At 42.6% G+C, this 27,954-nt stretch overlaps 1 protein-coding gene and 1 long non-coding RNA gene across 4 annotated transcripts in view; both read left to right on the top strand.

The window, feature by feature from the left end:
• LOC144791743 (zinc metalloproteinase-disintegrin-like lachestatin-1) overlaps positions 1–27,954 on the top strand; it is a 4,387,327-nt gene that overhangs the window by 830,985 nt on the left and 3,528,388 nt on the right. The window lies entirely within an intron of this gene.
• Positions 2,801–3,721, top strand: LOC144791884 (uncharacterized). Its single transcript, XR_013602489.1, has 2 exons — positions 2,801–2,958; positions 3,603–3,721. It is a non-coding gene; the product is annotated as an uncharacterized LOC144791884 (long non-coding RNA).

Raw genomic sequence — 27,954 nt, 5'->3', positions numbered from 1 at the left:
ATTAATTCTTTGCATTACTGACTAGGTGTGTGAGTAACTCTATGGATCTATGGATGAGTGGCAGAGTGTGACTGCATGTACAGCTGAATGAGTGCATATTATAGACCTGTATTGATTATTAATGTATTTATAAGTGACTAGATGTGGGTATAGACCTAGGAAATAGTCGGTGGTATGTAGTATCTGGCATTGTTGTATGTATGGTTTCAAAAATAGTAATCTGTATTTTAGAATGGGTGTATCAAAGTTTATATTAGAGCATCAGTATGTGCAACAGATTGTCACGTGGATGATGTCATAACTGATGTCATCAGTGATGTCATTTGAGATGTCATCAGTGATGTCATCAGTGATGTCACTGACCATGTCATGAGTGATGTAATATGTGACATCATCAGCAGTGCATTGCTGGCGCGCGAGTTATAGTTAGCTCAACTAACTATACCAGGCGAATTTCTGTGGTTTTATATAAGTCAAATGTTCAACTAACTATAATGTCCCTGAAACCTATGTTTTTTTAGTGAATTTCTAAGGTTTTTTTAAATGCTAATTCCTAATTATAACGTGCCTGAAACCTATGGTTTTTTCAGTGAATTTCAACAGTTTTTTAAATGTTAATTTCATATTTTATTGTTTTGAAAACCAATATTTTTTTTATATTTTGGAACTCTATAATACTTTTCTTTAAGTTTAAAAATGATGTAATGTTTTATATCTTCCCCCAAAAATATGTATTGGTGTCTTTTTTTTTTTTTTTTAGGAAACCGCACTCCCATACCGGTAGCGTATTACGCTCCATCACCACGTGAATCTTATCCACCATATTGCTTAGCTTGTAAATGATGCGCATTTCGTATGCGATGAGTTCGTGGCACCGTGTCCCACGTAACATCATATACGCATGAAGTCACCCCAGCTACTACTTTGGTATCAGATGGGTACGCAGTAACAAGCCACGTGTCACGTCATGTACATTTCGGGTGACGCCCACTGCGCATTGCGTATGTGGCGAGTACACGCTGCCAAGCCCTGTGTTACGTCACAAACGTATAGTGTCACACCGGGTACGCCATTCCCTCATTTTTTTTATGTCTCAAAAGTATATCTAAATAACTTAAAACAGTATATGAGAGCAACCGATAATCTAAAATGTTTTAAACATTTATATATTTCTAACTGTAATAAACTTATATTATGATAAATATATTTTTTCAAAATCACGTCGGTGCGGCCTCCTTGCATGCTCGGTGCACGATTGCCATGTGACCTTATAAAAAAGAGTTTTGATTGGTTCATAACATTTGCCATTGTAACAGTTGAACGACCCCACCCATTTTAGTTATTCTCTCTACAGTGTTTGATGAGAAACACCTCTTCTGCTTAGAAAACTTTTTTGAAAAGTGTTTTCCTGTATACGCATATCTCATACTACACACAACATGCAATGATCATCTTGATCAATATTCATGGTCTGTACATAAGCCTTCTACGTGTGATTGCCATGCATCTCAAACGTCCCATCAAAAAACAAATGTGTGTTACACGATGCCCCTGGTTTGTGTGTGTTTGCACATTATTGCGCTCCCTTTCGACCTGGGTATTCGTGGCTCTAAGAAGTATCAGGAGCCACGGGCAGAGTGCACATCCTAGATCACATGTGACAAACAGTAAACAGCAATGTGTAGATTTATTTTGCTGTACACTCTGTTGTCAGGCTTTACCAATATAGTAGTGTGTTTTATGTGAGACTTTAAGATTCACATTTGACATGCATTGCTTAACTGTAATGAGCGCTATCACTGTGTATGACGTAGCCCCACTGCTGATCCTTCCTCCATCCGAGCACATTCACACGTGTACAATTCGCGATAGCAACACTTTCAATAATACTGTCACCATTAATATGCGTGTCTGCGCATATCCACAACCTTGAAGACATGTGATGTTCACCATTCAATCTTTTCAAACACCATCTCATTAGCAATAGTTGCCGCCCTCCCGACACATGCTACACTAATGTAAATTGCACATTCTGCAAGGTCAAAACTACAAAGGGAACACACACAAGTACACTTCCTGGCAAGGCAGGAACTGAACAACGCTCTTCTTCCACACTGCCTCAGGTGATATGGCTGGATATCACAATGCGCAATTAAAAAAAAGGGATCCATTTGGTGTACACCTTCCTGGCAATCAACATTGCCTCTAAATTGTGAGCCTTACCGCCTGTTGTCTTCGAAAGGCCGGCAATGCTGCCCTACAGAGACCTGTTGAGTGCGGTGCTGTGGGAGGGGTGGGGTGCATCAGCCTGAGTGCGCACGTGCGAATAAGCGATCTTGCCGTGCGTAATGATGTGATCTCTGACCTCATTCAGTCACATCTCTGTCTCAGGACCTGCTAGACCATGCTGTAGGCCTGAGCCAGCAGGCAGCGATGTCCTTCAGACACGTGGCTTTTAGGGCACTGTAGTGAGCTCGTTACTAAGTGTACATGCACCCAGCCTTCCACCACTGCATTACACGCACACATTATGCTTCTACCATGTGCTCTGTTCCTTTCTATGTAAACCTTCGTATAACGTATTATTATTTAACCTTGTTTATTTTCATGCACTCCAACTCCTCTTTGAACCACGATTACCACTAAAAGTTGGTAGATTGTACTTCAAAAACGAAGGATGCACTCAACCCCTGTCTTCTATAAAGCTTGAAATAAAACTTCATTTACCTCTAGCCATTTCCACCATTAAATTATTTCTCCCTTTTCAGACACTGAATTGATTGGCTCAAGATGGGCGGAAAGGGAGCTCAACCCGCGATGATGCCCTGGGCATTCTGACGCCTTCTATCGTGGTATCAAGACACCGTCCCCGACCAGAGACCTGCTCTCCTCCCGTACAAACATACCATGGACTCGGATCTTGCACCAACACGTAGTGGGACACACTGGTGGTGGCAGGTGAGCAGTGAAGCCTCTATGTGCAGGACCTAAAATTGAGCACAGTGCGGGGGAAGGGGCTAGGGTGAAGCACCCTGGGTGCATAGGTGGAGGCAAGCGATTTTTCCGCAGTTAATAATGTAGGACCATATTATCAAAGAACAGCGATAACATTATCGCCGCTTTAGCGGCAGGAAACTGCCGCTAAAGCGGGGAAAATGTGCTTGATACTATGCCCTTGGGAATTCCCATAGAAACCTGGGCTTCTATGGCAGTTTCCTACCGCTAAAGAGCTGATAATGTTATTGCCTCTTTCTTGCTGGGGTCTGCGAGAGAGTGTGTGGTCCAGCAAGTCCTTAAAATTAAACATATGAAATGGCCCCTAATCTCTGGCCTCATATGTTTCATTTTAAGGACTTGCTGGACCACACTCTTTTTTGCCGACCCCAGCATCCTAGACAAACGGGTGAAGGAAGGGTAAACACTGAGGACTGGGTGCAGTAGGCCAACGCTCTGTCTTCTCCTCCCTCTCTTCTTTTGACTCTCCCTCCCCTTCTCCCTTCCACCCACTCCCTCACATTTTCACTAGCGGCCTTTAATTCGGACTACCTTTCTTTACCTCTTCTACATAGCATACATACTTATGTTTCATTTTTGTCTTGCAGGTTTTCTACACTGCTTCCACTGGAGTCCTTCCCACGTTTTTGATATTATACTGTTTGTTCTATTAAACTTGCGTTTCTATGTATTTGTGTTTTAATAAAGGTTACTTTTTTTCAAATAAGTAACTGAGTGTATAGGTCTTCTTTTTCTGACAACACTTGTCTATAGTTTATTGTGAAATTCATCTGTGTATAGGAGATATTACAATATTACAGTGCACCTACCAAACATAATCCAACTGACTAGTACACAAATTAATCCTGGGTAATTCTACAACTGCAAGAATTCTATGAGTGTATAATTCTATAACACCATGAATACTGCCCATGTGATTACAGAACCAAGAAGGCACTACTAGGACCACCGAAGCTTCAGAGACTGCTGAGGCCCAATCTGCATATTTGAGTAAAGCCCCAGATTGTGGCCATCCCCGGACTTAAGTTGGCCTCAAACCCCCAAATAGTTAGTAAACAATACCTGGGAAGGTGGTGGTCTCCTAGACTGCGAAACATCTCTGTGCCCTGCCTCGCCTAATTTACATGTGACATTAAGATCCCCAGCCCTTCAGAGATCCAGCAATATAATAATTAGATTGGCCACGGAGCATTAACCGCCAGGGGCTTCATTTAAATGAACAGGTGAGACCCCACTTCTCTCCATTTTTACCATCCGCATTCCCTCCAATAAAGCGATACAAGGTTTTCCTCCTCTTGCTTCAAGTAGTCAAACAAGGATTTGCTATCACAGGGTGGAAGCCATGCACCCACCCTCTAATAGCAAACACAAATGTCCAGCGAATGCACACCCCGGGACATTGTATGAGCTGCGCCTGAGAGGTCGCCCTCCTTAGGACCAAGATGCATTTGTTAGTATAAACACATACTAACACTACTTACACATGTGTAGGACAGTGACCAGTATGTAGTGAAGAAGCAAAGGAAGCGCAAAATCTAAAAATATAAATCCTAGCAGAAGTTGGATGACATAGTTCAATGAGCCGACGACACTGGCATGAGTAGAAACAGCTACACGAAGAAAACAGGTCTTCAGCACAACGCAAGCAATTTTGAAATATTGGTGAGTGCTGCCTTCTTCTCCAGTAAGCATGGGCTGAAAATTCGTTCCGCTCGCGGAATTTGTGAATTTTTGGCAATTTCTCAATCCGCGAATCACGCGAAATTGCCAAACAATTCGCGAGTTGGTGAATTTTTTTTGCTTGTTTGCGGTTCAAAAATACAATCTCGCGCGCGCGGCGTTGACTTACCGTGATTCTGAGTTCGCCAAGTTGTTTTCCTCCCGGTTTGCGTGCGCTACGACATTTTGGATCTGGCTGCGTGACCGCGCAAGACTTTTCGACCGTGAGTATGTCATGGAGTCCCGCCATCTTGCACTGCGAGAACACGAATACGTCATAAGGGCCCGCGATCACATATCGTGAGAGTAAACAATAGCGAATACGTAGATGCGACGCGCAGCTGACATCCGGCGGGAGATTTGAACAGCTCGCTTTCCCAAAGTCGCAAAAATTGCAATTCTGCACAAGAAATCTATCACTGGCAGCATAAACCTTCTGAAAATGATGATTTGGATCAGAATAACTCCTCATATTGACATATGGCTGCACTTGTTTGTGAAGGGAGTCAGTTTTTGGGGGGGTGGGAGGAAGAAAGTGCCTCAGAGTCTCCAACTTCCTGTTTCTGTCCAGCAGGCTCCTCCCAGTGCTTTGTCCATGTCCTGGTCACTTTTCATTTGGATCTGGAGCTGGAAGGATTACTCTTTGTGCCTGCTGCTGGATATTTGTATTTGAGGACTATTTGTCTGGATCACTTTTGGATTTTAGCTTTTACAAGTAAGTTGGTGTTGTTTGTTTTGGGCATTGCAGTTGCTGCAAATACAATGTATAAACTTTTTCACAACTTAAAAAAAATATATATTGTGGGTAGCCACAATATCCAGTAGGCCCAGGGTTAGTCATGGGTGCATGATACACCTGTTTCTGTGAGTTTTGTTGAACTTAAATATCATTTACATCATGGATGGCATGGAATTGAATAGCTCACTGTGATATCTATGTGGACTTTTTTTAATTTTGTGTGCTTGTTAAAGCCACACTAGCCAGTAGGCCAAGGGGTAGTCAGTGGTGCATGGATCAAGTCTTTCTGTGGGGTCTCTTGAATTTAAACATCATTTAGGGCATGGATGGCATTGGATTGAGGTGATTTTTGTGTGTATTTTGATTTTTTGGGTGTTGTTGGGGCCTGGTCCAGGGCCTGGCCATGTGGGTGGGGCCATTTTGAGGCCTGGTCCAGGGCCTGGCCATGTGGGTGGGGGTCTAGGGGCCATTTTGAAGCCAGGCAGTGTGTTTTGTGCCATAGGCCTGCACCCAGTCTGCCTTGCTTTCATCCATTATGCCCAGGGGTACTCAGTGGTGCATGGAACAAGTCTTTCTTTGGGGTCTCTTGAATTTAAACATCATTTAGGGCATGGATGGCATTGGATTGAGGTGATTTTTGTGTGTATTTCGATTTTTTGGTGTTGGGGCCTGGTCCAGGGTCTGGCCATGTGGGTGGGGGGCATATTGAGGCCAGACAGTTTTTGCCATAGACCGGCAAGCTTGAGGCCAGTAGGCCTAGGGTTATGAATGGGTGCATGAAACAACTCTCTCTCTGTGGTCTCTCTTCTATTAATTTAAACATCCATTTTTTTATTAGAATTGCCATTTTTCTTTTGGGTCTTTCCGTTTTTGGGTGTGTTGTGTTAATAATAATAAATGCCTAGTTGCAATAGTATTAATTAAAGCACAACATATGCAACATTTATTTAACTGATGTTCCTCTGGCTTCTTTGCTTTTAGGTGCACAAAGACTGAGAACCAGGAATAATCCTCATCATCATCACTTGTTGTAGTGCCAGGAAGAAGTCATGCTGCGGTGTGTGCACAACGTTACGTGACGTCACGTGTGGCCACAGACAACTCTGCAACTCGTGCAACTGCGTCCTGCTGTTCTGACATCAGAAGAATATGGGCCCAAAGAAAGGTAGCTGTAGCTCCTCTACCAAGAAAGTTTCCAGTACCTCTGCCAGTAAGAAGGAGCAGAAGAAGACCGCCATTTTTTCGGGGAAAAAAAGTACGCCTGCAGCAGCGGTGTCCGCCGGGGACCAAGCTGGGAGCAGCACCTCCGCTTCATTGGTCTCAGTGCCACAACACCAAGTTAGGCCCAAGCCCATGAGTGCCGCAGAGGCAGCCACTTTAATTGCTCTTTCACCATCGACCAGTGATGTTGGCGTTGACTCATCACAAAATAGCATCCACTCAACGCAGGGTGTAACTCATCTGACGAGTGTTCAACCACAGCCGCAACGACAACCACAGGTGCAATAAGGAGAGGCGCAAGGAGAGGCGCAAGGAGAGGCACAAGGAGAGGTGCAAGGAGAGGCACAAGGAGAGGCGCAAGGAGAGGCGTAAGGAGAGGCACAAGGAGAGGCACAAGGAGAGGCACAAGGAGAGGCACAACTGCCCACAATACTTGTTTCTCCAGAAGTAGCGGCACATCAGGAAATCAAGATTCATGCAGCGGTATCAGCCAAGCAAGCCACTCCTGATGATCCATTGTCTTCCAGATCTGCAGCAAGGAAAAGGAGGGCTAGTACAACTTTTTCTTCAAGCCCCCTTCCTTCTGATGATCTAGATCTTGATTGGCACCCACCAATTCAGTCTGAGAGGGAGGCACGCCATGAGCCGACAAAGCTAGGTAAAAGGAAGGTTCCCGTAAGGCTTTCAGTTATGGGTGATGACGAAGAAGAAGTAGAAGTAGTGTATTCTATATGCTTGAGCGTCTGTTTGAGCAGTACTTGGTAATCAATGATTATGTCTTTCACACATGGGGTGCCTCTATGAAAGACATGAGGCTAGAGGTGGAGGAATGGGACCTAGTTAAAAGCCCGACAGACATGCTTCGTCCTTTTGAGGTCTTCATTAACCCTGGGCGTAGTGTGCGGAGTGGGGCTCCGCGGAGCTACGCGAAGTGGGCGCAAAACTACGCCCACCCGCGCACTCCGCGTAGCCCCACTCCGCGCCGCCCGCCTCCCTCCCGCCCTCCCTAAATACTGAAATAAAAGGATAGAAAGCATTTAAAAACACTTACCTTGTCAGCCGCGTCCCCGGGGCTCCCTCTCGCCGTCCCGCGATTCGCGCCGCCACCGATTCGGATACTAATGCGCATGCGCGGGCGCCCGCGCATGCGCATTCCTCATGAGAAATGCGCATGAGCGGCCGCCCGCGCATGCGCATTAGTATCCGAAATGGCGGCGCGAATCCAGGGACGGCGAGAGGGAGCCCCGGGGACGCGGCGGACAAGGTAAGTGTTTTTAAAAGCTTTCTATCCTTTTATTTCAGTATTTAGGGAGGGTGGGAGGGAGGCGGGTGGCGGCCGGCTACGCACCGTCTGCGGAGCGCGCGTAGTGCCGCCTGGCTACGCCCGCTACGCAAAATGCGTAGGAGACGGCACTACGTGCACTCCGTGCACTGAGCGTAGCTGGCCGCCCACCCTTAGTCTTCATGCGTGAAGTCAGCAGGGAGGACTGTACTTTGGGCAAAGGTATCCCATTGTTGCGCAAGCTAGAGCACCAACTGAAGGCGGTGTCTTCAACGTTCTGAGTTTGTGCTGAAAAACCAGCCGCATATCAGTTGGCGGAGAGCTTATTAAGCCGCCTAGTTGAACAATGAAATGCTTAAAGCAATACATTCAGAACAACATTACACTTGTGCCACTATTCTGGATCCACGGTACAAAAAGGCACTGGCCAGCAATACATTTATTCCTTTTTCTGAAGCAGATGTTTCCAAGTACAAACATTGGCTAGCTCTGTCAGCCACTTGGTTCGAAAAAAAGAGCGGCAAGAAATTGAAGGAACCACCACAAGTACTACTGAAGCAGCAGGCCATCCGGCGTCAAGGTCCACTTCTGTGGCCGAAGGCAGTCACTTTCCCTCAGAGCCGTTACCGACACCAGCAACCGTATCATCATCACCTGCACCAGGCCCAGCCATAATATTGTCGGAAGCGGATTGGATAACTCATCAAGGGTTTGCTCGTTCCAGTGTTGATGCAAAGGCAACAGATGGTACGCAAAGTGGAGCACCCCTGGAGGAAATTGAGTGGATGGTGCAGGCCTATCTGGATGACCCGACAGAAGTCTTCTTTGATCACAACCCATTGGTGTTATTGTATGGGAAAAGGCCTCAATGGCCACTGATCACCAAGCTGGCTATACATTATTTGGCTTGCCCAATCGCAAGCGTGTATTCTGAAGGTGTTTTCAGTGCTGCTGATGCCATTGTAACTTCAAAAAGGACCTGCCTCTCGCCAAAAAATGTGGAGAGGTTAACAATAATCAAGATGAATCAGCACTTCATACCACCAGATTACAAAATACGTGAATCCACGCAGGAAGAAGAGGACACCGACTTATGTGACAGAAGTTCTTCTCTGTTAGCTGACCTACTCCCGGTACAATTCACAGAGTTTGAGGACGAGCTCTACTTCCCTGACACCTAGGCTTGAAATACTTACTTTTTTTTTCGTCCTTATTCACTTTTATTTCTGTGTGTCTTTCTTGCAACTTTTAGCACAACAAAACTCTAATCACAACAAATCCATCAGCAGCACTGTCTTCGTCTTATTTCAATATTGAAGGTGCCTATGTCTGCATTCCTGAAGATCACAACTCAGTCCTGCTCCTCTATCCTCCTCCTCCAGACTCCCCTTATCCATTTCCCTCAATGCAGACGGGCGATTAAGCAGAATCAAGAAACTGTCGCTTCGTAGAGGAGTCCCCTCAAAAGAAGTGGGACTGGAATGACTGACTATGCTGACTGTTACTTCTGAAATTGACACGAGAGGCTGCCCTGTGGCCCTTCGCTTATGAATAAGATGCTGACAAAAAGTGGAACAGGTAATGAATGATGAGATGGCATGCAGTGGACAAGACTGGCTGTCTGGCTCTGATGAAAGCAATTGCTGTTTGTTTGTTGTGCATGAGATGAATCCTATGTGTTCTGTTATTATTTAATCTTTTACACACTAAATGTAACTCAAGTCTACTCTGTTTACCTTGTTTAATACAAATTGTACTTCTACTGCAGGGGCCACTACATTGCATTTTTTAATATGGAAAATGTCCTTGGACTCACTGTGCGTAGACTGTGACTGCATGAACAACATTGAGTTTGCCAACACCATGATGATGATGAGTCATGATGATCAAAGTTACATAATATCTTCACAGTCACTCACTGGGATGGATGGATCATTATCGTCGATTTACGGAAGAACTATGGCCATTTCGTGAGTGGAAAACAGGTTAACAAGTCAACAACAACCACTGCAGAACTACATGTCTGTCTAGTCATGGTATGGAGTGGTCAAGCCAGTGTAGTGTTATGCCAGAGTCCAGACAGCGGTTCAGGTAAAATTGTGGCTATGTGGCTTGCTGTATAAAATTAGATCTGCTTTGTCTGTCTGTATCAAAGAGGTATGCTACATGGAGGTTGGTTCACTCAGTGGTGCCTGCCTTGACCGTCTGCATGGCTCTGGCCTGCTGTGTGCTAATTATTATCCTGGAAACAGAGACTTAGAGTAGGCACTTTAGAAATGATGCATGTATGTAATACTGTCGCCTCTGAAAGTGAAAGTGCTATTTTTGCACTACACACCGTACCTTATATTTTTCCTCCTGGGTGTTTTAATATCCCTTTCTGTTTTTCCATCGACAATTACAGGCCGGCACTTACCCTGTGCGATGGGAAAAACATTAACTCAGGCTTACCATAGCAATCCGCAATTCCGCACCTGCCAGGCAGGCAGTGGACAGTGTGGTCACCAAGATTGATCAACGGAGCGCCCGATGGAATGGAGGAGTACCGCGAATAAGAGGAATGGCTGGATGCATGCAACTTCCCAATTTGACCAGGACAACTACAACATACAGTTACAGTATCCACTTCACTTGTCCTTATCTATTGCGCTGAAGTTCTCCCTGGGACTTAAAGACGCCCCAATTAAATTCCAGCAAGGGAGCCGGCTGCGGGGTGCGGGACTCTTCCCCTTGGAGTTCTTGCCGGCTCCCTTTGCCATGGTCCTGGGTTAAAGGAAAAATAGGAAAGAATAGGGAAAAAGTAAAGAAAAGAAAAGAGAGAGTTAAAAAAAAAGTAGTTATTAAAGTAAAGAAAAGTAGAAAAAAATACAAAATATAAATGTACAAAAATAGAGAGATAGATAAAAAAGATTAAAAAAAGTTCAAACAAACAAAGGATTACAAAGATTGAAGCAGGATAGAAAAGGCAGGACCAGAACCTTAGCAATGAATGAAAAACAAGATGGCCGCACCCATTGCAACCACGTGGGTAAGTTTGTGCGATATTTTCCTTGCGAGCACACAAAAATGGATGCAAACACGCAACTGCGACCCGGAACAGGAAATGCTCAACACGAGCATGCAACTCGCGACCGGAAACGGAAATACGCAACGCGAACAGTGAAAAACAAGATGGCCACGCTCATATATGACCGCATGGGTAACTTCGCAGTAGCCGCGGTGAAAAACATCCCGCAAACTCGCAAAAATAAAAAAATCCACAATCTCACAAAAGTTTGCGTATTTTGCGAACCGCAAGTACCCTTTCGTACGAATTCGCGTAGCGCAAATTCGCAAAATTCACCCATTCTTATTCTCCAGTACCGTGTACAAACTCCGCAAAGTTCCCCTCATGACTGCCCTACATTATAACATTACATACTTAAATTCTAGTAGAATTACATACTAACATTCTACTATGACTTACATTGGAATACTACACAAAGCACATGACTTTACAGCAGTGAGTTCATGGTTTCATCCACGAGTCTTAAGACCGGTAGGGGCGAGTAGTTCGCTTCCCACTCCCTATACACTATAAACGCCTACTAACACTACTTGCACATTTATACTACGGTGCCCGGAGCCCATCCCTTTACAGCAATCACCTCGGTTTCATCCCCAAATCTTCACACCGGTAGGTGTGAGTACTTTGCTACCCGCTTCCGGTGTAGTATAAACGCATGATAGTGGTCAGTAGTTCGCTTCCCACTCCCTGTATGGTATAAGCGCCTACTAACACTACTTGCACATGTATCTTATAAAGACCAGACCACATCACTTTACAGCAATGTCCTAACGAATTAGGCTCTCAGTTTCATACCCGAGTGTAGCACCATATCATATCAGCACCATGTCACTCTGAGCAACACAGCACTTTCAGAACGATAAGAGTGACTACTTCGCTTCGCACGCCTCCTCAGAGGTTACAGATCTTCTACCCTCCTTTCCAACTTTATTTGCCTTTCTTTCCCTTACTCGCTTCAACGGAATCACAAAATGGTGGCTAACACTTACTAGTTGCAACTGCTCGCAGCCAATCAGCAGCAAGCTTGTGCTTGTAACGCTTCAGCAAATCAGATGGCAAAATTCACAAATATCGATATCTGTAAATTTAAATATTTCTCAAAAACTACTGAATGGATTTACACCAAATAAACAAAAGCGTGCTTTCTAAACCAAAACCCTTCTTCCTGCCAAATTTGGGGTAATTCCGTTCACCCGTTTGACCTGTCGCCTTGTTTAGAGTTTCCTATGGAAATGAACATGGAGAAAACATGTTTTGGGACCCCCTTTAATCTCGCCCCCATTAATTAATCACCCCCAAACTAGCAACATAGGGGCTGATATGAACAACATATCCAGTCAAAAAAGGTGCCCCATGTGGAAGAGCCACAACAGGTAGAGTATATTCCAATCATTTTATACACAGGGGCTGCATGCAGGTTTTGAAACAGATGTCATTGTAGATGAAGTGCCAGGCGTGTTTCGAGTGTTCCTGACTCTTAACCGCATGCGCGCTAGCAGTTTTCCCGCTGCGCACTGTGATTTTAAAAATCCCGCGTTACGTGACGAGCTCAGCTCGTCATCCGCGTAGCGCAGGTTACGCCCATGACGAGCTGAGCTCGTCATCCGCCCCGAAGGGGTTAATCATTGGCAACCACATGTAGAGCAGGACCGGCAATGTGCGGTTCAATTTAAATTCACTTCGACCGCCCCGGTGGGCGTGGCCTCTTCTCTGGCCTTGTTGTTTTCGTAGTGCACAACATGTATACTCCAGTGAGTCCGGCCTGAAAAACATGAAATCAAACTTCACTTTAAAACCCCAGTGGGATTATGTACAGTCTTGTTAAAAACATGCTGCATTCGTAATCCTCTGTGATAGGACTACCACCCTTTGCGATGACACCCAATGGCTTCACCTCAGGAACGCTGTGCTTGCAGCGGGGCTTCTTCTGCGACCGAAGCTGGCCACTAAAATCTAGTCAAAAAAGGTGCCCCTTACAGAAGAGCCACAACAGGTAGAGTATATTCCAATCATTTTATTCACGGGGACTGCATGCAGGTTTTGACACAGACGTCATCGTAGATAAACTGCTAGATGCGTTTCGCGGCTTCCTGACTCTTAATCATTGGCAACCATATGTAGAGCAGGATCGATAATGGGCAGCACAATTTAAACTCACTTGGACCGCCCCAGTGGGCGTGGCCACTTCTCTGGCCTTGTGGTTTTTGTGGTGCACAAAATTTATACTCCAGTGAGACTGTCCTGAAAAACATGAAATCAAAGTTCACTTTACAACCCCAGTGGGATGATGTACCGTCTTGTTAAAAACATGCTGCAATCTTAATCATCTGTGATAGGACTACCTCCCTTTGAAATGACAAGACAAGACTCTACATCATCCCATCCAGTTTTTTATATATATATATATATATATATATATATATATATTCAATCAAAACGATCCTTCAATGCACGAGAGCGCTCCACAGTGTGTGCTCAACCCAAGGGCTGGATCAAAGCCCCAATATTCAATTTTGGAACACAAGGGAGGCGGCACAACCGGATACTATTCAGAAGTCTTTATTTCACCAACACTCCACCGACGCGTTTCAGCCTCACGGCTTTTTTCACGGTCAGCAAGTCCCTTTTTGCTTTTCATTTTTATACTGCCCCACGCTAGCCATGAAGTGGCATTGTGGGATACGTAGTTTACAAAGCAAAGTAATTTAAAAAACATGACAGACAAAGGACCGGTGTGTTCTGATTATGTAAGTATAGTACTTAGCGTCCTAAATTGTTATCATTTAGGGCATTTTTCTTAAAACATGTATTAATAATTATCAAGTGTAGGGTATAGTACCCCTATATAGATATTATTATCGCTGAGTTCATATTTACTCCAGATGAATGTGGAGATCCTCTCCAAAGTTCATGCCTCTGGGATGTTTTGTTCGGAATCGGACAATGAAACGTGATTCCATCTGTCGAAGAAGACGGACCGTATCTCCTCCTCTGTCAGATTTAGTTAGCATTTTCAATCCATAATAGTTCATAGCTCGCCAATCCCCACTTTGGCAAGTGCTCAAGTGTTTGGCTGTAGCATACAACATATTTGAGTTCTTGACTGCCCGGATATGTTCCAGTATTCTTTTCTTTAACATGCACGTGGTGGACCCTATGTATTTCATTCCACATTTGCATTCTATCACATATACCACATTTTTGGATGTGCATGTGATGTATTGTTTAATCGGCATGTATTTCCCATCTGGTTCCATTACATTCTTCATTTTTTTACCTATTTTACATGCCTTGCATGAGGTGCATGGTTTAAAGCCCACATTTTGTTCCGTCCACCATTTAGGTTGTTCCTTGATCTGAAAATGGCTTTTCACCAATAAATCCTGAAGAGATGTATTTTTTCTGTTCAAAACCGGAAGATGCCGAAAACAAGATACTTGAAAGTAAAACAAGATTCCAGTCAAGAGGATACAAGGACTATGTACTAAAAGAATGCAAAAAGAAGGTAGACAAAATCAGCAGAGGAGAAATTCTAATCGAAAAACAAAAACCCCCTCAAGACAAAGATCCGCCAAGATTTGTAACAACATACAACAAAGAAAGTGGATTAATAGCAAAAAAAATGAAAAAATATTGGCACTTGATAACTAGTGATCCGGATATAGGGCCATTGGCTGGTAAATACCCTTCCATTACCTACAGAAAAAATACATCTCTTCAGGATTTATTGGTGAAAAGCCATTTTCAGATCAAGGAACAACCTAAATGGTGGACGGAACAAAATGTGGGCTTTAAACCATGCACCTCATGCAAGGCATGTAAAATAGGTATAAAAATGAAGAATGTAATGGAACCAGATGGGAAATACATGCCGATTAAACAATACATCACATGCACATCCAAAAATGTGGTATATGTGATAGAATGCAAATGTGGAATGAAATACATAGGGTCCACCACGTGCATGTTAAAGAAAAGAATACTGGAACATATCCGGGCAGTCAAGAACTCAAATATGTTGTATGCTACAGCCAAACACTTGAGCACTTGCCAAAGTGGGGATTGGCGAGCTATGAACTATTATGGATTGAAAATGCTAACTAAATCTGACAGAGGAGGAGATACGGTCCGTCTTCTTTGACAGATGGAATCACGTTTCATTGTCCGATTCCGAACAAAACATCCCAGAGGCATGAACTTTGGAGAGGATCTCCACATTCATCTGGAGTAAATATGAACTCAGCGATAATAATATCTATATAGGGGTACTATACCCTCCACTTGATAATTATGAATACATGTTTTAAGAAAAATGCCCCAAATGATAACAATTTAGGACGCTAAGTACTATACTTACATAATCAGAACACACCGGTCCTTTGTCTGTCATGTTTTTTAAATTACTTTGCTTTGTAAACTACGTATCCCACAATGCCACTTCATGGCTAGCGTGGGGCAGTATAAAAATGAAAAGCAAAAAGGGACTTGCTGACCGTGAAAAAAGCCGTGAGGCTGAAACGCGTCGGTGGAGTGTTGGTGAAATAAAGACTTCTGAATAGTATCCGGTTGTGCCGCCTCCCTTGTGTTCCAAAAAAAAATAAAAAAATAATATATATATATATATATATATATATATATATGTATATATGTATATATATATATATATATATATATATATATATATATATATATATATATATATATATATATATATATATATATATACACATATGCATATCAAAAACACAGGCAACACACTTGAGACGCACTCGAGCAGGGATGAGATGTTACCAGCTTCTATTGAAAAGGTATATATATATATATATATAACCGCCAAATCTTCCAATCTTACGTAAAAGAAGACACGGACCCCAGGCTGCAGTAAGGGAGATTTTATTCACCTCTCAGGCGACGCGTTTCGAGCAACTCGTGCTCTTGATCACACACCTATATTATTTACTGGCGATAGCCAGTAGGTATATATAGTTAGGATTGTTTTCCATAGGGAAATCGCAACATTCTATTGGGAATAACTTTGGCGGCGGTTGAGGTATCCTACTGAAATTTTCCTTAACTTTGCCTCGCGGCGCTCCGCTCCTTCCCTGAAAGTTTGGGGGGGATTCGTCAAGTGGGGGCCGAGATAAAAGGGGGGTCCCAAAACGTGTTTTCCCCATGTTAATTTCCATAGGGCGGTTGGACTCACTTTTAGCCCGAACGGCTGAATGGTTTTCCACCAAACTTAGCAAAATTGTAGGGACTGGTAGCCCGATGTGCCTTTGCTATGTCTCAAGATATGTGCTCCAGTGGTTTTTAAGAAAAATAACTTTGAAAAAATATATATTGGGCTACATTGGGCTATATATATGTTAGAGCCCAAATGTAGCCCAATGTAGCCCAAAGATGGCCACCAGAGACAAAAAAAAACAAATGTAGCCCAAATATCAGCCAGATGTAGCTCAACTATAGCCCAATGACAAAATCTCCCAGAGTGTTCTAAAGAACAACTAGAGCGCTAACAGTCTTACTTATGACAAAAGTATGGCACACCTGAAGTCATCTTGATTGGAATAAAGTGTTAACACTTAAAACATTTAAATTGCAAAGGAACAAAATGAGGGGGTTCATTTTTCCATAGAAATTATGATTAGTGCTGAAGAAAGAAAAATGAGGGCACATTTTGAGTGACTTCTCAAATCCTCTTATATTTCATTAAAAAAATTCTGATATGCAGTCTCCCAAGATGGCCACCAGAGACAAAAGAGCCCAAATGTAGCCCAAATATCAGCCAGATGTAGCCCAACTATAGCCCAATGACAGAATGTCCCAGAGTGTTCTAAAGAACAACTAGAACGCTAACAGTCTTACTTATGACAAAAGTATGACACACCTGAAGTCATCTTGATTGGAATAAAGTGGTAACACTTAATACATCTAATTTGAAAAGGAACAAAATGAGGGGTTTCATTTTGCCATAGAAATTATATATATATATATATATTCACTGAAAAAACCATAGGTTACACACCAGTTATAGTTAGGAATTAGCATTTAAAAAACCTTTGAAATTCACTGAAAAAACCATAGGTTTCACACCAGTTATAGTTAGCTGGAAATTTTACTCGCATAAAACCATTGAAATTCCCACGTTATAGTTAGTTGGACTCACTATAACTTGCACGTCCGCAATGCACTGCTGATGATGTCACATCTTACATCACTCATGCATATATTTAAATATTTAAACATTACTCGCTAATATATGTATTCACTTAGATACACTTAATAAGCCAGTTAACCAATCAAAATTATAATAAAAACACTGAAAAAACCATAGGTTTCAGGCCTTATATAGTTAGGAATCAGTATTTAAAAAACCTTTGAAATTCACTGAAAAAACCATAGGTTTCAGGCCTTATATAGTTAGGAATTAGCATTTAAAAAAACCTTTGATATTCACTGAAAAAACCATAGGTTTCAGGAGTTATATAGTTAGGAATTCGTTTTTAAAAAATCTTTGAAATTCACTCAAAAAACTATAAGTTTTAGTGGTGTTATAGTTAGCTGGACATTTTACTCATACAAAACCAATGAAATTGCTCCTATATAGTTAGTTGTACTAACTATATTTTGCGCACCCGCAATCCACTGCTGATGATGTAACATATTAGATCATTCATGACATGGTCAGTGACATCACTGATGACATCTCAAATGACATCACTAATGACATCACTGATGACATCACTGATGACATCACTGATGACATCATCCAGTGAATGTGGGTTGCTTCGTTATTTAAATATGGATTATATATATAGCAATTTACATTGAAGAATGAGTGGATATATATAAATAAATATTTGGATGGAGGATTCAGTAGCAGTGTAATTGGCTGTTTACTTGACCAATTTATAATGTCTCACTAAATATAGTGGATAGTGACTAAACTGAAATTGACACGAGAGGCTGCCCTGTGGCCCTTCGCTTATGAATAAGATGCTGACAAAAAGTGGAACAGGTAATGAATGATGAGATGGCATGCAGTGGACAAGACTGGCTGTCTGGCTCTGATGAAAGCAATTGCTGTTTGTTTGTTGTGCATGAGATGAATCCTATGTGTTCTGTTATTATTTAATCTTTTACACACTAAATGTAACTCAAGTCTACTCTGTTTACCTTGTTTAATACAAATTGTACTTCTACTGCAGGGGCCACTACATTGCATTTTTTAATATGGAAAATGTCCTTGGACTCACTGTGCGTAGACTGTGACTGCATGAACAACATTGAGTTTTCCAACACCATGATGATGATGAGTCATGATGACCAAAGTTACATAATATCTTCACAGTCACTCACTGGGATGGATGGATCATTATCGTCGATTTACGGAAGAACTATGGCCATTTCGTGAGTGGCAAACAGGTTAACAAGTCAACAACAACCACTGCAGAACTACATGTCTGTCTAGTCATGGTATGGAGTGGTCAAGCCAGTGTAGTGTTATGCCAGAGTCCAGACAGCGGTTCAGGTAAAATTGTGGCTATGTGGCTTGCTGTATAAAATTAGATCTGCTTTGTCTGTCTGTATCAAAGAGGTATGCTACATGGAGGTTGGTTCACTCAGTGGTGCCTGCCTTGACCGTCTGCATGGCTCTGGCCTGCTGTGTGCTAATTATTATCCTGGAAACAGAGTCACTGACCATGTCATGAATGATCTAATATGTGATATCATCAGCAGTGGATTGCGGGTGCGCAAAATATAGTTAGTACAACTAACTATATAGGAGCAATTTCATTGGTTTTGTATGAGTAAAATGCCCAGCTAACGATAACACCACTAAAACTTATAGTTTTGTGAGTGAATTTCAAAGGTTTTTTAAAAACTAATTCCTAACTATATAACTCCTGAAACCTATGGTTTTTTCAGTGACTATATATATATATATATATATATATATATATATATGTGTGTTCTGCAAATAGCCCTTGAGCTTCAGAAGCGCACACAACACTGCCTCATGCCATCCAGCATATTTAGCCTCGCTGTAGCTTGCTCATTGACAACCTTCTTTCATTGCCCATTTCCGACACGTTTCGAGGCTGGAACGCCCCGTAATCATGGAAGGCTTTGTAGAGGGATTGAAAGAAACAGCGCTTGGTCCGTAATTTATTCATTATATACAAACACAGTAAGTGGGCGTGGCATATTTTAGACTAGCATTTGCACGCTGGTAGTTGAAGTCCAAACAGCGCTGTAACACAATTAAACCTTAAGTAGGCTCAGTCCCCCTGCAAATTCATTAAGCTCAAAGTTCAGTTCCTTAAGTAGGTGAAGGAGTCAATTTCACAGGCTTCATCGCCCTGGAGACAGCGTGCCTCACGAAAAGGAAGAGTTCCTTTCCAAGGCCGTTTTCCATTCGACTTGCTGTCCTCCTGGAAACTTGTGCATCTTCTCATGGCCAGGGCAGCCGTGTAAGTAATTGTTCTACAAAGAGCCCTCGAGCTTCAGAAGAGCACACAACACTGCCTCATGCCATCCAGCGTGTTTAGCCTCACTGTAGCTTGCTCATTAACAACCTTCTTTCATTGCCCATTTCCGACGCGTTTCGAGGCTGGGACGCCCCGTAATCATGGTAGGCTCTGAGATGTCATCAGTGATGTCATGAGTGATGTCACTGACCATGTCATGAGTGATGTAATATGTGACGTCATTAGCAGTGCATTGCGGGCGCGCAAGTTATAGTTAGCTGAGAATTGCAAAGGTTTTGTATGAGAGAAATGTTCAGCTAACTCTAACATGTGTGAAAACTATGGTTTTTTCAATGAATTTGCATGTTTTATTAAATGCTAATTCCTAACTATAACGAGTGTGAAACCTATGGTTTTGTCAATGAATTTGCAAGGTTTTTTAAATGCTAATTCCTAACTATAACCTGTGTGAAACCTATGGTTTTTTCAGTGAATTTCAAAGGTTTTGTAAATGATAATTTATAAATATAATAAATATTATGTCTTTCTTTTTATACTAATTACTTATATTTTTAATATACATATTTATATTTATGTTATTTTTTAGATTATATTTCATATTTTTATTATAAAATAATAACAAAACTAAATTGCAAAGAAATTTTTGGATTAATTATAGCTTGACTTCGGTTGCAAGTATAACACAGCTCCAGCAATGCTCTTGGGGCCCTATGTTCACAATGCTGTATCAATCCTTACACCTGCTTCAAGCATGTGCAAGATTTTGACTCAGCATAAGCTCAAAAGTGATGCACTCAGTCACTTTTAGGAGGCGTTGCTGCACCCCCTTCTGCACAGGAAAGCCTCTTCTGGTGCAGGGCTTTACAATGTAATGCACCCTCCAGATGCATCACATTGTTAATAGCACACACCATGGCACATCTTTTGCACCACCACCGTGTCACAAAAGTGATACAACGGCTGTGTAAAAGAGGCACAAGGGGATGGTAAATCCGCCCCTAACAAATACGAATTCACCCAGGCAGTTTCACCAGCAGCGCAAATTGAAGCATAGACTTGTAACATATTTATGTACATATGTTACATTCAAGTGCTTCGGACATACTACAGTATACTATAGGTAAACACCCTATAGATTTATGCTGAAACACTTCCTTATGGTTCTGCACTTTCACATTCTCCAGACACTACTAATATATTCATTCATTCATTTATGAACTACACATGCATTCTGACAAATTTTTACACACTAGCATAGAAATATAGTTCTTTCTTTGACCAGTGAAGGTAGTTCTAAAAAGAACTGGGTTTTTTTTGTTTTCTATTTTTTTGTGTTTTCTCAACAAATTCCAAGCGGAACAAAAGAATGAAAAAAACAAACAACTAATGTCGAGGACACCAATGATCATGCATCTCAGTCCATCCCTTTTTAACCTGTATGTGCAGCCCCTCGCGGCAGTGGCCAGAGAATGGGACCTCACACTGGTGTCGTACGCTGAAGACACACAGTTGGTGATTACCCTCACTGAGGCCCCCTCAACCTCTGCCACACGATTAAGGGATGGACTGGCCGCAATCGCCCAGTGGATGACGGGTAACTGTTTACGATTGAGCGCAGGGAAAACCGAAGTGCTGCTCCTTGGTAAAGACCCCTGCTGTTGGAGCGACCATTGGTGGCCTTCCTTGCTGGGCCCCATCCCTCCCCCTAAAACCTTGGTAAAAAACCTGGGAGTCTGGTTGGACTCCTCGTTGAGCTACCAAACCCACACTAAAAGAGTGGCAGCTACGTGTGTGGGTCTGCTGAGAAGCCTCAACCCTATTCTTGGATTCTTCGATCCCAAAACACGTCAGCTCATAGTCCAATCTATCATCTCTCTCGGTTGGACTATGCTAGTGTCCTACTGTTAGGTGCTAACAAAGCAGAGACATCAAGGCTTCAGCGAATCCAGAATTCTGCGGCCAGAGCTATAGTCGGTCTTCCAAGAAGATGCTCTGCTAGAGCCACCATACATAGACTCCACTGGCTCCCAGTGGATGCCTGAATCAAATTCAAGGCCCTCACTACTGCCTTCAAAATCCTTAAAACAGATGGCCCTGTACTCCTCCGTCCGCTTCTACTACCCTACACCCCCCAGCGCAATCTGCGCTCCCTAGGTCAACATCTGGTAGTGGTCCCCCGCACAAAACTTTGCCGTGTCGGGGGTTGCTCCTTCAGAGTCTTGGGAGCAAAACTCTGGAACTCCCTTCCCCTGAACATCCGTCGCCTGGACAATCTGTCCGCGTTCCGCAAGGCAATTAAAACCCATCTGTTCCCACTGCCTTAGCCTCCCCCCCCCCTCAGTAGGTTATGATATGGTTTCTCAGCGCCGGGACGCCCCGTTGCTGGGGTAGCTGTCGCGCTTCAACAAACTCGTAACATAACATAACATCCTGCGTTTTATCAGGTCCATAGACTGTTCCCCATAACGCAATAGTTTATCGCAATAAGTGCATACAATTTTAAATTTAGCAAAGTCAGAATCAATTTGTGGGTGTGGACTGCTTGCTGAAAATGCTGCTGCAGCAGTTGATGTGCTTGGTGCAGCAGCAAGTGGGTTCTCGTGCAACTTGCGCCTTGCAGCTCGAGCAAAGTTGTTGGGGTGCAAGTTCTTCACGTGTCGCACCATATTTGCTGTACCAAAGGAGTATTCATACAGGCTATGATTAGCAGTACAAAGTATAGTGTGATCACCCTCTCAGGGAAAAAATCTGAGCTCAGGGCGCGCTAAGGAGAATGATTTGAAGTGGTCACTCTTTGCAGATCCGATTCTGGGCCTGCCACTGCGCACATTATAACACCGCCCCATCTCTCTCTGTTGTTAATTGTTTGTGCACACACTCGCAAATGCGCGGTGCACATCCGCCCACACTTCCCACATGCCAACACCTAGCATTCTTGCTATCACTAAGCCTGGAAACCAATACATTAGCCAATGGGATGTCCCCCAAGGCCATCATTCTTATAGTCCGCGAAAATGCTACCAATGATGGCCCTGGGCTTGGTTTGATCAGCCCCCGCGGTTCCCATATAATGCGGGCACTGACTTGAGCACGCTCTCTTTTGACTGCCTGTGCTGCGGTGACAAACAGAATGTCGTCACCGATTTTACTACGAACTGATTGCTCGCGCGGAGGAGGATTCCTGACACTCGACGTGGTGTCACTGCTGCTGCCGCCCAGCCACAATACCATAGGCGCCTGCACCCAAAACACCCCAGACTCGGCAAAACCGCAGCCTTTCAAGACACAACAAAACACGACAGAAGCAAAGGTAAGAGAAGCCGTCTAAACATCAGCCTCCGCTGTAAATTGTATATGCATAATGCTAGTTATTTCTCCATCATATGGTTTTCCTACCCCTCAATGGTTTTAAATTGTATGCACATAGTACAAATGATTCTTACTGTGTCACGATGTTGTATCCACTTTCAGCAAGGCCTAGGCATGCCGCTAAAACCTGTGAATCTTAAAATAGAAGTTGGCAGGGAAACTGGAAAAGAAAAGACAAAGTCTATTAAGACCCCATGGGGTGGAACTACATTAAGACAATACCCTTCGGAAATGCATGAAGTAGCACACTAAACATCTACCGTCTTGTTTTCATCTGTCAGATTCCTTCTGACAGTGGTGAGTTTTTGGATACCGAGGCAGTAGCCTCATTACTCCACATTCATTTTGAATTTTTTAGTCGCTGTTTAGGCTGTCTTATTGATGTGTGACGCTTTGTTACAGTTGAGGTTGTATCACAGGGACAGCTCAGTGATAGGCCGCGGGTAGCGGTCAATTGAGTTTGCAGAGTTGTCAGCATGTTTCCTCTAAGAGTCTCGTCTTTGTCTATCTAGTACCTTCTGATAGTGTTCAGTTTTGCGTGCCTGCCAAGGCGATTATGCCGTCAGGCAGTGATGAGTTTTGCGTACCTGCGTTTGCCTTCAGGCACTGATGAGTTTTTGGATGCTGCGTTGCTGTTTCAGTTTCACAAGGTTAGCGCTTCGATTGGCCATGGGTAGCGGTCAAATGGGTTTGTAGAGATGTCTGCGAGTTTCCAGATCAGTGGGTTTTCTTTTTGATCCAATCCTTTGTAGAATGCCCTTTTGAGTTTCAGGAAATGGTTGTACAACATCTCAATGCCTAGGTGTCTGTGGAGGTCTGCTGTTCGTGTGATCATAGGAGCACCTGCTGCAATCCATAGGGTCTTGCTCTGTAGTCTCTGTAGGTCTTTCCGAAGCTGCGGGCGGCACCACTCCAAACTGGTGAAGCATATGTCATAGTTGGTCAAATTATTGCGGTGATTGCTAGCACCTTGCTCTGCATGGGCATCGACTTGGTCTTCAGTAGTGGGTATAATGCAGCCAGTTTGGCTGCTGCTTTCTGGCAGGTCTTCTCTATGTGGTTTCTCCAGCTGAGTTTAAAGTCCAGAATCACCCCCAGGTAGGAAGGCACATGGTCCTTTTTATACCCACACAGGTGTTTAGGAAAATAGGCGGCACAAATAGAAGACAAATTCATGGACATATAAGGGTATTTTCGAAGCACATTCAAAAAGTGGAAGGAGCTGACAATATAATCAGTTTGGAGTAAACACATCTCAACAATGGTTTATCAGAAACAGATGTGGCTCGATAGAGCATGCGCATATTTGATAGAAAGCAAAAAAACTTGTATACGTGTGCAAGTAATCAGAGAGGTAGGACAAAGCACCTGGCGAGCACGAGGCAATGGAAGGCATACAAAATGGTGGATAGTAATACAAAATGGCCTCTGAAAACGGGCAACATAACATTGAAAGGTGCATTAGCTTCAGCGAATGCTAACCTAATCGTTGTCAATTTACGACACCGAGATCCTCCAGACCTCTATTTATAAAAAGTCTCCATGCATAAATTTTCCTCCATACCTTCAAAAACGATTTAATGGATTTACATGCATAGTCTTTCAGGTCTGTATATCTGTAATATAAAACAATCGTACGTGTTTATATTTTGTCACTGACATATATAAACTCATCAGTCACTCCTATGTCATGCTTTTGCAATTCTGAATATTACGTTTTCTGTGAAAGGATGCCCATGCATAACAATGCTAAGTTTTCTTTAGCTGCATGCACACATGTAGTGTAACCTGTCAAATACTTTAAAATGCTACCCTCCCACTAGTTCTAAAGGCGGATGTAGAATTCAACCATTCTTCACAAAATAGAATTGGACATCACTAAGTACAAAGTGTTTCTGTATTATGAAAGCTCTAATGGGTCCCTTCAAGATTCCAGCAAAGTCCAGACACATACTAACTGAAACACACCAACCATTAGTTACCTGTTAAATTTACCAAAGAACTCTTTCAAGATGTGATCAATCCAAAAAACAGATATTGCAGAACAACCCACTTGCGGCTGCATCAAGCACAACAACTACTGCAACAGCATCTTCAGCAAACAGTCTATACTCACATATTGATCTTCAATTTGGTAAACTTTAAATTCCTCTGCATTTATTGCGAATAACTTTTGTGTTACACGAAACAGTCTGTCAACCTCATCGAAAACAACAAACAGAAGTGTCACTGTCCTTAACATTAGTTATTAGACATTTATGAAACTTTATTGTTGTAAAAACTACCCCGTCCAAAGGCAGTGGAAAATTTGCACACTTGCTGCCTTTCTTGGCTGGAGTTATGAATTATTCTAAAATTAGTTCAAATTAAAAATGCAGACCCTTTATTCAGCCTAATTTTATTGCCCAGGCTTGATAATATGGCCCCGAGTGCGTAGTGTACAGCAGCTTCTCAGTAAAATCTACAATTACCTCCGAGCAGTGACCAGATAGGTTACAACAGTCTGACAAACAGATCCACAACCTTATTACGCCACTTTTGAGTCACTTTTAACATGGGTAAAGTGACGCAGGGAGCTTGTAAATCTACGTCTGACTTTTCAAGAACAAATCTCAACTCCAGACTCTGTGAGACAGTTTTATTGTTGTTTTCTTTCTCTTTCTCTCACTCTCTGTGACATCATTTCTCTTTCTCTCTTAAACTTATAGACACTGCTGTCTGCTTGAACGTGTAGAAGAATTGTTCAAAATAAGTTGTGAATTCAACTGCCTGAAGTGTTTGGCCGCAAGGTTTATACAACGGTAAGCACAGAGGCCTAGATCTACAAAGCCTTCATAGCAATGCATTAGAAATAAGTCGGCATAACGGGCGTCAGTAACGCAGCAGGCACTTCCATATAGACACCACTTGAATGCGGCACTATAACAGAACTGAAATGTATGAGGCACACTGCACACGTAAAAACGTAGAGTTACCAAAACTTGTAATGCTTCAGCTCATTTACTCACATCTACATGATTCTAAACTCTAATTTTCTTTTTTGTTTTGCAGATTACCAATCGGACATCTTTTGTAGTCCATTTAACAATTTGTTTATAACCTCCCTTTTTACACCTCTCTGACACGCAGCCCCCTGGCGCATACTGGAGGTTCCTGGTGGGCTAGTTGGCCCCCACAGACCCCCAGTATTCAAGGGACTAGTTCCCACTCTGGAAACATGCCAGGGAGCTGCGTTGAAGAGAGGTGTAATGAGGCCACGCCCCTTTTTAACACCTCTCTGCAACTCAGCCCTCTGGCGCATACTGGAGGTTCCTGGTGGGCTAGTTGGCCTCAAAGGACCCCAGTATACAAGGGGACCTAATCCCCCAACTTAGAACGTGCTACGGGGCGCGTTTTCTACAGTAGTGAAGGTAGGGGGTGGGGTTTGAGGTGATATGTGTGCAAACATGCCCTGTGGCTCATTTTAAGTTGGGGAATTAATTCCTCTTCAATCCAGAGGTCCTCTAGGGGCCAACTAGCGAAACAGGTGCCTCTAGTAGGTGCCACAGAGCTGCGTTGCAGAGTGTTGTAAAAAGGGGGCGTGGCCTCTGAACACCTCTCTGCAATGCAGCTCCCTGGCGCATACTGGAGTTACCTGGTGGGCTAGTTTGCCCACAGGGGACCTCAGGATTGAAGAGGAATTAATTCTTCAACTTAAAATGTGCCAAATTGCGTGTTTGCACACATGTCACCTCAGGTGCGCCCCCTTCCTTCACTATTGAGCAATATATTCTTCTAAAATCAGCCGAACTACAAATTCTGATTTACTCACCTGTTATCAGGATACGCCTCAGTGCTGCATCTTTCAGCCCACTACAGATCCTGAAAAGTAATTCTAACCATACTTACAGTAACTTGAATTTCCTTCCATAGGCTAGCATTGACTGGTTTCACTCGGAAATTCTTCTACGTGTGGAGTTTTGGAACTTTAAAAAATTCCTGTAAAATCATCCGAAGTACGAATTCCGATTTACTCACCTGTTATCAGGATACGCCTCAGTGCTGCATCTTTCAGCCCACTACAGATCCTGAAAAGTAATTCTAACCATACTTACAGTAACTTGAATTTCCTTCCATAGGCTAGCATTGACTGGTTTCACTCGGAAATTCTTCTACATGTGGAGTTTTGGAACTTTAAAAAAATCCTCTAAAATCAGCCAAACTATGAATTCCGATTTACTCACCTGTTATCAGGAGAGACCTAAGCGCTGCATCTTTAATCCCACTACTGATCCTGAAAAGTAATTCTAACCATACTTACAGTAACTTGAATATCCTTCGATAGGCTAACATTGACTGGTTTCACTTGGAAATTCTTCTAAGTGTGAAGTTTTGGAACTTTAAAAAATTCCTCTAAAATCAGCCGAACTACGAATTCCGATTTACTCACCTGTTATCGGGATAGACCTCAGTGCTGCATCTTTCAGCCCACTACTGATCCTGAAAAGTAATTCTAACCATACTTACATTAACTTGAATTTCCTTCCATAGGATATCATTGCCTGCTATATAAAATATATATAAATTTAAAAAAAAAAATTACAATTTATATATTTTTAAAACATTTTTTTTATATTTATATTAAAAATATGTAATTTATTTAAAAAAATAAAATATCTAAAAATGAATACTTTAAAACAACTTAGTAAATCAGTATAACAAAATATGACAATTAATACATTTAAAAATTATCATTTACAAAACCTTTGAAATTCACTGAAAAAACCATAGGTTTCACACATGTTATAGTTAGCTGGACATTTCTCTCATACAAAACCATTGAAATTCCCCCGTTATGGTTAGTTCAGCTAACTATAACTTGCGCGCCCGCAATGCACTGCTGATGACATCACATATTATATTACTCATGACATGGTCAGTGACATCACTCATGACATCACTCATGACATCTCAAATGACATCACTGATGACATCACTGATTACATCATCCTTGTGAAAGAGTGGCAGACCTCCTCTCACCCTAATATAACCTTTGATACACACATTAAAA

Source organism: Lissotriton helveticus, chromosome 11 (assembly GCF_964261635.1).
Source record: "Lissotriton helveticus chromosome 11, aLisHel1.1, whole genome shotgun sequence".
NCBI lineage: Eukaryota > Metazoa > Chordata > Amphibia > Caudata > Salamandridae > Lissotriton > Lissotriton helveticus.
This window is presented reverse-complemented; position numbering and strand designations above follow the sequence as displayed.